The following is a 10,818-nucleotide window of genomic DNA, read 5'->3' as shown; positions in this document are numbered from 1 at the left end:
GCCTGTGAAATTCATGATGTCCTTGTTTTTAATAGATGAATAGTACTCCATTCGGTCAACGAACCACATTTTCTGAATCTATTGTTCAGTTGAGGGACATCTGGGTTGTTTCCAGCATCTGACCGTTACAAATAAGGCTGCTATGAACATAGTGGAGCACGTGTCCTTATAGTATGGTGGGGCAACTATTTCCAATTTTCCGAGAAACCACCAGATTGATTTCCAGAGTGATTGTACCAATTTGCAATCCCAGCAGCAATGGAGAAGTGTTCCTCTTTCTTCTACACATCCTTGCCAGCATCTGTTGTCTCTTGAGTTTTTGATCTTTGTCGTTCTGATTGGTGTGAGGTGGAATCTCAGGGTTGTTTTGATTTCCATTTCCCTGATGACTAAGGATGCTGAACATTCCTAGTGCTTCTTGGCTATTCAGGACTCCTCTGTTGAGAATTCTCTGTTTAGATCTGTGTCCCATTTTTAAAGTGGGTCATTTGGTTTTTGTAGTCTAACTTCTTGAGTTCTTTATATATTTTGGATACTAACCCTCTGTGGAATGTAGAGTGGGTGAAATCTTTTCCCAATCTCTAGGCTGCCATCTTTGTCTTATTGACAGTGTCCTTTGCCTTACAGAAGCTTTTTAGTTTCATGAGGTCCCATTTGTCAATTCTTGATCTTGTACTGTTCTCTTAGTTTCTAATTGATTGGTTTCATCCCTGAGTTTGACCATTTTCTGCAATCTACTCCTCTTGTGTGTGTTTGCTTCTTTTTGTTCTAGAGCTTTCAGGTGTGCTGTTAAGTTGCTAGTATGAGGTCTCTCTAATTTCTATTTTTATGAAGGCACTTAGTGTTATAAATTTTTCTCTTAGCTCTGTTTTCATTATATTGCATAAGTTTGGATATATTGTGTCTTCATTTACATTGAATTCTAGAAAGTCTTTAATTTCTTTCTTTATTTCTTCCCTGACCCAGGGATCACTTAGTAGAGAGTTGTTCAGTTTCCATGAATATGTGAGCTTTCTGCTGTTTCTATTGTTTTTGAAGTCCAGTCTTAGCCTGTGGAGATCTAATAGAATGAAAGGGTTTTTTTTCAATCTTCTTGTGTCTGGTGAGGTTTGTTTTATGTCAGATTATATCGTCAATTTTAGAGAGGGTTCCATGAGGTGCTGAGAAGAAGCCATATTCTTTTGGTTTTGCGAGGAAGGTTCTATAGATATCTGTTACATCCATTTGGTTCATAACATCTATTAGTTTCACTATGTCTATGTTTAGTTTCTGTTTTGATGACTTGTCCATTGGTGAGAGTGAAGTGTTGATGTGTCCCCCTATTATTGTGTGGGATTATTAATGTGTGTTTTGAGCTTAAATGGAGGTTTTTTTTCCACTTAGAACATTTTAATAATGCACATTAAAAAAGTATTTGTCTTACAAATTGTTCTGCAGTCCAAATATACAAGAGCGTGGAAAACAACATTTAGAAATGGCTCAGACTTTACAGCTTTCTTACTGCATCATCTATGTCAGAGATATGTTCCTTCAGCTGGCTCCATTGTTCCATGTTTAAAGAAATACCTTTTCTCCATGGCTTCATTTCACCTTCTGAGTCCATCCAATATTCTCTAATATCAATTAGAATTTTTCCTTTAAAGTCCCATCTTTCCAATCTGGAACATGTTGTCATCTCTGCTGTTGCTGCTCTGCTTGGAAGATGCCAGCGCTCCAAAACTCTCACCAGGCTTTTGCTTCTTCACAGGTTTCTCTGGAATAACTTGCTTTTTCCTCTTTAACTTTTTTTCAACTTCGCTGTCAGAATCACTGCCTGAAGAGCTTGAAGAAACAAGTCCCTTTGATTTAGGCATTGCTCTTCTCCAGCCGTTCAACAGCCTCTAGCTCACTTGCTTGCTCCAGACTCAAGATTTTTTTTGTTTGTTTGTTTTTAATGAATGTGGGTGCCCTTGCATTTGGAGCATAGATGTTCAGAATTGAGACTTCGTCTTGGTGGACTTTTCCTTTGATGAATATGAAGTGTTCTTCTCCATTTCCTTTAATTTTTTGAATGCCTATTTTATTAGATATTAGAATGGCCACTCCAGCTTCTTTTTTTGGAACCATTTGCTTGGAAAACCTTTGACCAGCCCTTTACGCTGAGGTAGTGTCTATGTTTGTTACTGAAATGTGTTTCTTGTATGCAGCAGAATGATGGATCATGTTTAAAATAACCAATCTGTTATCCTGTGTTGTTTTATTGATGAATTGAGTCTGTTGATGTTGAGAGATATTATGACCAATGATTGATTGTTAATTCCTATTATTTTGTTGTTGGAGGTGGTACTGTGCATCTGTGATTCTTTTCTTTTGGGTTTGCTGTGAGATGATTAATTTGATTTTTCTTGCATGTAGCTACCTTCCACTTATTGGGGTTTTCCTTCTAGTATCCTCTGTGAGGTTGGATTAGTAGAAAGATATTGTTTAAATTTGGTTTTGTCATGGAATATCTTGGTTTCTACATCTATGGTGATTGAGTTTTGCTGATTATAGTAGTCTGGGCTGGCCTCTGTGGTTTCTTAGGGTCTGCATAACATTTGTTCAGGATCTTCTGGCTCTTAGTCTTTGTTGGTAAATCAGGTGTAATTCTGATAGTTTTTATGTTAGTTGGCTTTTTCTTCTTGCAGATTTTAGTATTCTTTCTTTGTTCTATATATTTAGTGTTTTGATTATTATGTGGCAAGAGGATTTTCTTTTCTGGTCCAAACTATTTGGTAGTCTGTGGGCTTCTTGTATGTTTATAGCTATGTCTTTCTTTAGGTTAGGGAAGTTTTCTTCTATGATTTTGTTGAAGATGTTTTCTGACCCTTTGAACTGGGAATCTTCCCTATTTTCTATTCCCATTATTCGTGGATTTGGTCTTTTCATTGTGTCCCAAATTTCCTGGAAGTCTTGTGTTAGGAGCCTTTTACATTTGACATTTTCTTTGATGAATCAATTGCTTCTATCATATCTTTTACACCTGAGATTCTCTTCCATCTCTTGCATTGTGTTAGTGATGCTTGTCTTTTGTAGTTCCTGTTCTTGTTTCTAGGTTTTCTATCTTCAGGGTTGCCTCCATTTCTGTTTCTTTATTGCTTCTAGTTCCATTTTTAGGTTTTAGATCATTTTGTTCATTTCTTTTGCCTGTTTGATGGTATTTTTCCTGTATTTCTTTAAGAGATTTATTCATTTCCTCTTTAAGGGCTTTTACTTGTTTGATTGTTTTCCTGTATTTCTTTAAGGGAATTACTTATTCCTCTTTAAAGGTCTCTATTGTCTTCATGAGATGTGATTTAAGATCACATTCTTACTCTTTAGATGATTTGGGATATCCAGGGCTTGTTATAACAGGACTGCTGGGTTGTAATTGTGCCATACTGCATTGTGTTCTGTTGATTATATTATTGTGCGTGTCTTTTTTCAACTGGTTGTCTTTGGTGTTGGCTAACTTGGGTGTCTCAGATTGAAGCAGGCCTCCCAGGAAGCAAGAGGAGCTGTGTGTCCTGGATTAGAGCAGGCCTCCTTGGAGTCAGGCAGAACTGTGGTGGTGGTGGTGGGGCAACATGTTGATCAGATAGTGCAGATGGAGGTGTAGACTGGATGTGAAATGGAGCTCTGACAGGGCAGGGCCGAGCCCACAAATATTCTGGGCTCACTTGCTGCCCATTCTCAATGCTACACAGAGCCATTTAACCTGGGAAGAGTCAAACCTTAGACTTAAGACTTCAAATTTATAATATGGATAGCTACATTGAAAGAGAGGCTATGTTCCCACTACCTCTGTTTTCTACAAAGGAGGTGGTCTATGAATTGACTATCATAAGGAGAATGGTGACATTCAAAGATGCATGTACTTGCTAAATCCCAAAACCAGTGAACATCACTGATTGATAAAAGATGATTATTATTTATATTATTCATATTTACCTTATAAAATATAACCCATATTTATACTATATGGCAAAACATGTGATTAAGTATATGATCTTAAGAGATTTTCCTTGGGACCTCCAGGAGAGAGTCTTAAAGGAGTTGTGTATATTTTATAGCAGGACCTTAAAAGAGATTTGCAATTGATATTAAGGCTCAGTAAAAGGTATGGCAAACTGAAGACAGAAACAGAGGTTAAGCCACAGGCCAGGATTGGTAGCATTCCTTGGTGCTGAAGGAAGCAAGGGATAGAGTCTTCCTTACAGCCTCAGAAGAGAGACAGCAGATGCAATTGCTCTAACATGAAGATTTTACTTAGGTTGTTTGTATATAAGATTTCTAGCCTCCAGTACTAGAAGACAATAAATTATGCTGATTTGTTTAGTTATCAAGTTTGTGGTATTTAAATACTAGTGTATGTATGGACGAATGTAAAAAAGCATGAGATACACAACCTTGTTGTGTCATCCATCCTTAAGGAAATATTTGTAAGACCTTTGGGAAATTCATTATCTTACCTCCACCCTGTAACCTCAGCCAGAATCCTGTCCCATCTAGTGAAGGTACTATGAGTTGGATCAGCAGGCTGCCTCAATGATGTTCATCCCAGAAACTGGCTCTTCAGAGACACTTCCCTAACATCTCTGATGTTTTGATGGGTGTAAGGCCCAACTTCCTCATACGATCATCTGGTTTTCCTTCTTAGACAAAAATGGTGAAAATACTTATTTCAAAGGTCAGATTTGAACAGTAAATATTGTATGCAAATGCATTCTGTAAATTGTAATGTTGTAAAATTCAGCAGCATTATCAATACTTTCTTCGTTCAGGACTGTTTATTCACCTAATGTAATTGTCATCTTGGAGGTTTCCTGCTTCCATCTGCTAACCTAGGTCTAGTTCTGGAATCTTGTAGCCTGTGTATAAGCTTATCTATGCCTAGAATGTTCTCAGCCTCTGAGATTTACTGCTGAATAAGCTCATCCTTCCAGATCTTTTGGATCTCTGCCTGACTGGTTCAGCTCAGCTGTTCTGTCTCAAACTCCTCTCCAAGCTGACTGATTCAATCTGGCTTCTCTCTCAGTCTCTGACTGAATTGCTCTGTTTGGCCTCAAGCTAACTCTAGAAATCTGTTTTGATCCTCTGACTTCTTCTCATTCTCTGGCGTATTCTGTCTTCACCTGTGTCTAGTTTGTTCTTTCTCTTCAATCTGTCTCTGTAAAACTTTCCTGGTAAAACTACCCCCTCTCCTCTCTTTTTGTGCTGCTCTCTCCTAAAGTAGCCTCTCTTTCCTCTCTCCTCTTTTAAGAGTTGGGCATATCCTACTCTGTCAACTCTTTCTCTGATTCATCACTCTGTCTGTCATTCGATTAGACATCAGTTTCAAACATGGGTGCTTTATTTTACAAACTAACTTTACCATCACTGTTTGGGATTAAAGGTGTATACTAAGGGCATTTCTGTATTCCAGCCAGAGGGATTAAAGTTGTGTGCTAAGGCTGAGCCAACAACTATAAATGTTTTCCCAGTAAACAACACAATCTCAGGGATCACAGTGTGATCAAATATCCTGCAACACAGGACCTTGAAGGTTTCATGTTGAGGAGACAAATGACAACTTACACTGGATGCGTGTTACCTTGCCAGGTTTCTGTGAAGATGAAACAAGGGAAAAATGATGGCTGCCATTTATGAGGGCAAAGCAGATGCCAAATAGGGTTTGAAATGCGTTTATCTTTATATACTGTTTAGTGTGTAAGTAATAAAATCTTAGCTTTTCTTGGGAGTGATATTATTCTGGAAGGGCTACCAAAGTTCTGGCATATAGTAGGCACTCAATAAATGGTAGCTGACATTAGACTGGGCTCCCATTGGGTTTTACAATTTCTACTTTAGTTCTATAATAGGCCTATTGTATTGCTTAAAGCAAATTAAAAAGTACTCGGATGATTATCCTTCTGTTCCCTTTCTGAAGAGCTCATTTAAAACATTCAATGCCTACTTTGACTGAAATTAATAACCAGGTCCAAGCTTCCACTGTTGGCTGCATCGTTCATGAAGTGGGTTAAAGCGCAGAACTGGGAACCTCTCCATTGTGATATCTGCATCTTCTTGGAAGGTTTCTGGGAATGAGAGTCATGCCTGTACCAGTCTCCAGAAACATCCCTCCAGCTTCCCTTTCGTTTAGCCCAGGAAAGGAAAGGCTGTGGGCAAATCCTCCTACTACCCACACTTAGGAGGCAATTATCTTCTTAGGCAGCTGCTAATCCTTTGGATTTCTTTAGGGGCCTCCAGACAGTGCCAGTAATCCCTTTTATTATTCATCCTCAAAATTGTTAAATTTCAACGTTACATCATGGCAAATGACTCCTGTATAAGAGAGGAACTTAGATTTCCTAGGTTTGTAGTAAGGACAGATTAGAGTTGGGACACACTGATTCAGAAGAGGTGGGAAAGTAGTCCTGTATGATGATTAGTACTTCCCTCCCTTACAATCCCAACAACAAAGGAGCCTTCAGTGAAATTCATTCATAATTATAATGCCTTATGCATTCATAAGGAAAGCATACTACATTGAGGCATCTCATCACCCATGTAAGAATGATCCAAAGATGTTGGGATTCCAAAACTACAGGGATCTCAGATGTGTCTTGGTATTGGAAGAATAGGAGATAAATGCTGTTGGAAGAACAAAGGACCCCGTGCCCACAGATCACTAGGGAAAACCTGGAATGTCAATCACTCAGGATTGTCTCCTCAAAGGAGGAAATAACCTGTTGTCTCCCAGTCTTTGGAGTGGCTGTGGTTAATGATCTTGTGACCTTTACCAGACCTCACCCAAAACCTCCAGAACGTTTATCCCAGAGTCTCCCTCTCTAGACAGTTATCTTTGTTTTTGTTTCTCAAGCAATAGAACCCATCCTTAGGGTGGATGCCATGTGTACTTCATAGCTCAAATGACCTTTATACTATCCCTATGTTTGAGACCACACCAGCTCTTTTCTTAGGCTCTTAAACTAATAGGTTCAGCTTATCTCTAGAATCAATATTCATGGTCATGTTTACTTTCAATTGAATTTCAATGTAATTATGCCTACTTGTGAACTGGGGATTGCATTGCACCAGGAAACACCACCACCACCACCACCACCAAATTGTACTGTGCTGAAATGTGCTTACAATAACCTGGTTTGGTGCTGGGCTCTTCAGAAGATTGAATCAGCACTAAGTCAGGCTAAAGCAGTCTTTTTTTTTTTTTTTTGTGCCTCTTGCTATGGTTCATTGTCCTGCACCTGTGACTCTCGCAGGGACCCCCAACCCCCAATAAAGAACATAGGAAAGAACTTAAATAAAAGTGCGGTATAATTAAGGTCAACGAACAGGGCTTGTGATGTGAGAACAGCAGCAGCAATGTTCAAAAGCCCCGTGAATTAGAAGTGAGCAGCGTGTACAAGGCACAGGCATAGGGTGAGTAGGGAAGATGAGGCAAAACCAGCAGGCTTATGGAGGACATACCACCTAGGAGATGCCCTAAAGACCTGGGGAGGAGACTTACAGTTGAAAGCAAGAAAGCACATGCTCAATAGAGAATCTTCTATGTGGAAGCAAGAATATATGTAGAAAAATAATAAGGCCCCTCAAAGAACTTTTTAATCTTATGACTCATAATTTAAATTCCAGATCATTATATATGGCTTATTATTAATTCAGAGTTAAGCAGGCAGACCAGGACATGCCCATAGGAAAGGCTTTAGAAATTCCTATAGATACAGATACTCACTGAATAAAAAAGGAAACTGTTTGTGATATTAAGCCTCAATTAGAGGTCCTTTGGCAAGGTACTCAGAGGAGTGAAGACGGAATGAATTATAACTTTGGGCCCCAGCCCTGTCCATAGGGCAAGCACAGATCCAAGAGCTGGAGATGAGTCCATAGAAATGCTATCCAGCTTCTCTTGGTTCAAGGCTAGATCTGAGATTTATTCTGAATAGAAATGAGGCCAAAAAACTGACCTTCCCAACCAAATATTCAGCAACTTGATGACCTGAGTTTCTATTCTGAGTTCTTAGCTTCACGTAATGGTTCATTCTATTCCAGCAGCTACTATCTTCTCCCCATTGACTCCTTTCCTCATGGATGGTTACTTCATGGCCCAACTTAGCAGCAGCACTAAGGAGGCTGAGGCAGTTGGGTTTCTGTAGGCCTAGGCTCTGTGTGTTTCAAGATAACCTAGAATGTGGTGTGAAACTATGTGAAAAAGAATACTTCCTCCTCCAGAAAGAAAAATCTGAGTCCAAATAAGTTGATCCCATTAGATATTTTAAATGATATAATTACGAAGTGAAATTTAACATATGTGATAAATAGAACAAAATTTAAAGCTTTTAAAAAATAGATCGTGTTTAAAATTTGTTGTGAAAACTTAATCTAGTAACATGCATGTATTATAATATTGACCAATTATATAAAAGAGTTTTTAATTGAAGATTGAAGAAAAGCTATGGTGTCAGGCAGATATATTGAAGATGTTTGTACTACCTCTGAAGTGGCATTATCCATCCAGTAAAAACGTCACATGGACAGAATACCCATATCAAGGCCTCTTCACAGGTCACAGGCACAAAAGAATCCTCTGCATTACTCATTGAGGAGGGAGAACCTAGCTTCAAATTTCTATTGCTAATCTCATCTATTATGTATATCTCCATTTTGTGTGCATTTTATGTGTCACATAAAATTTATGAAATAGAGATGGAATGAAGCTGTATCCCAGGGAAAACCCTGCTTACAACTACAAAGAACCTAGAAAAAGCAAACCTGTGTTTACCCGGCTGAAACATATTTTACTTTGAAATCCCTCTTTAAGCAAAGATACATGAAATTGTGAATATAAAAACAGTATGTAGTAGACTACTATTTAGGTCAAGAAGAGCTTTGGATTCCTTTTTAAGGGTTCAGAAAGAGTTTATGGAAATATAGCACAGGGGTGATTCCTGTCTATAGCCTTGTTTATATTCACTTCATAAAACAAGTAGACACCTACCCTTATTATGCTTAAATTTAGTGTTACCACATAATCAAAAGCTTGAAATGGTCTTTAAGGGGTTTCATGCACCCTTGTGTGTGTGTGTGTGTGTGTGTTCAGATGTAAGTAGAAATCTTACAGACTAGTGCCACAAACAAGCAGTGTTTAGAGCCAAGCAGAAATCATTTGAAAACTAGGGCAACTCATCTTCCCATTTGCTAGGACTGTCTGGTTTTAGGATAGAATTGCATGGCCCAGGATACCTACCACAGCTGTTTCTCCCTTCTTGTCTGGCCCTGGTTCCAGCACTGAAAGATTTTCAGTGGTTTTGGCTTAATAGTGTAGATGGAGAGATCTCTACTCTTGTATATCACTGTGATATTTTTACATTCTCTAAAGACCTTTCCTTTCAGAAAACACTGCACACTGTCTTAGCCTGCCAGCATCCTGGGGAAAGCGCAGAAAGGACATTGTAGATGCTACCTAAGTTTCCTAACAGACTCACCGTGCTGAAATTAAGTACTTTTGTTTGTTGTTTGTTTACGTGTTTGAGACAGGGTTTCTCTGTGTAGCCCTGTCTGTCCTAGAACTTACTTTGTAGATCAGGCTGGCCTCGAACTCAGAGATCTAACTGCCTCTGCCTCCCAAGTTCTTGGATCAAAGGTGTGATCACCACCTAGTGAGGTTAAGTACTTTTTAATTTTATAGGAGGATGAGGGAGGATAGATTTTTTTTTTCTCAAAGAGAAGAATTGAGGGAGAAAGCATTTACTTCAGAGATTTGAATAAGAAAGAAAATTTACCACTGCCCAGTTGGCCCATCCTAGCATCTATCCATCTATGAGCATGTGAAAGGGTTGGCTCTGTAGCTCTAAAGCTGTGAGATCTCCAAGACACGGGGCAACAACAACCGGATATCAGAGAGGAGTCCTGATGAGGATCCAGTATTGATGGTGTCACAGAAGCCAAAGTCCTCCAACCAGACCAAGGGCTCATGGCCGTGGACATTTGCTGTGACACACTAGAGCTTCCATGACAAGATTTTATTTTAATTTTTTATTTTATTTTTAATTTTTATTTTGACAGGGAGGTTGCAAGGCGTTTGTGTGTGTGTGTGTGTGTGTGTGTGTGTGTGTGTGTGCGCGTATGAAGAGACAGGAAATGAGTGGGATTGGTGTACATGGTATGAAATTCACAAAGAATTAATAAAATGTTAAAAAAGGGAAAGAAAAAGACCGCCCCCTACACACACCCAAAAGAAAACTCATCAGGAGACCATATGATGCAGTAGGCACATCAGAACCTTATGATCAGAGTTCTGCTCCATTTAACAGGGGATGTGTGACCACCCCAGAATCAAACTTCATGAGATTTTGTTTTTTCATTCATTATGGAAAGCAGAAGAACATCATTTTTTGTAGAGTTACTGGGAGAGCTAAATAAATTAGATAACATAAATAAAGCCCCCAGCAAGGGCTGTCTCTCTTTAAAAGTAAAACAAAAACAACACATGTGCACACACACACACACACACACACACACACACACACTCATGGACCTTCCAGAAAATAAACTCAGTCAAAACAGTAGGATCCATATGAGTCTTTTTTATAGAAACAAACTAATTCTGAAGCACACTTACCTACTAAAACGTGCCTCATTCTTTAGTAGAAGACTGGCACCATTAAGAGGACTCACTGGATTAGAGAAAAAAGCAGATAAGGTTGAGAGAGAAAGGTTGTAATTGAAGAAGGAGGAGCAGGGACTGGATTTGATCAAAACCACGTTATATACATATAAGAAATTATAAAACAACAACAAAATGCCCGGCGGACAGAGAGA

The 10,818-nt window shown here is 38.8% G+C and overlaps 1 pseudogene; it reads right to left on the bottom strand.

Moving 5' to 3' along the window:
* Positions 1-1,480: 1,480 nt before the first annotated feature.
* Positions 1,481-1,853, bottom strand: LOC116911958 (annotated as a pseudogene).
* Positions 1,854-10,818: the final 8,965 nt, after the last annotated feature.

Source organism: Rattus rattus, chromosome 11 (assembly GCF_011064425.1).
Source record: "Rattus rattus isolate New Zealand chromosome 11, Rrattus_CSIRO_v1, whole genome shotgun sequence".
In the NCBI taxonomy this organism is placed as follows: domain Eukaryota; kingdom Metazoa; phylum Chordata; class Mammalia; order Rodentia; family Muridae; genus Rattus; species Rattus rattus.
Note: the sequence above shows the minus strand (reverse complement) of the source record. Positions and strands in the feature narration are given on the sequence as shown.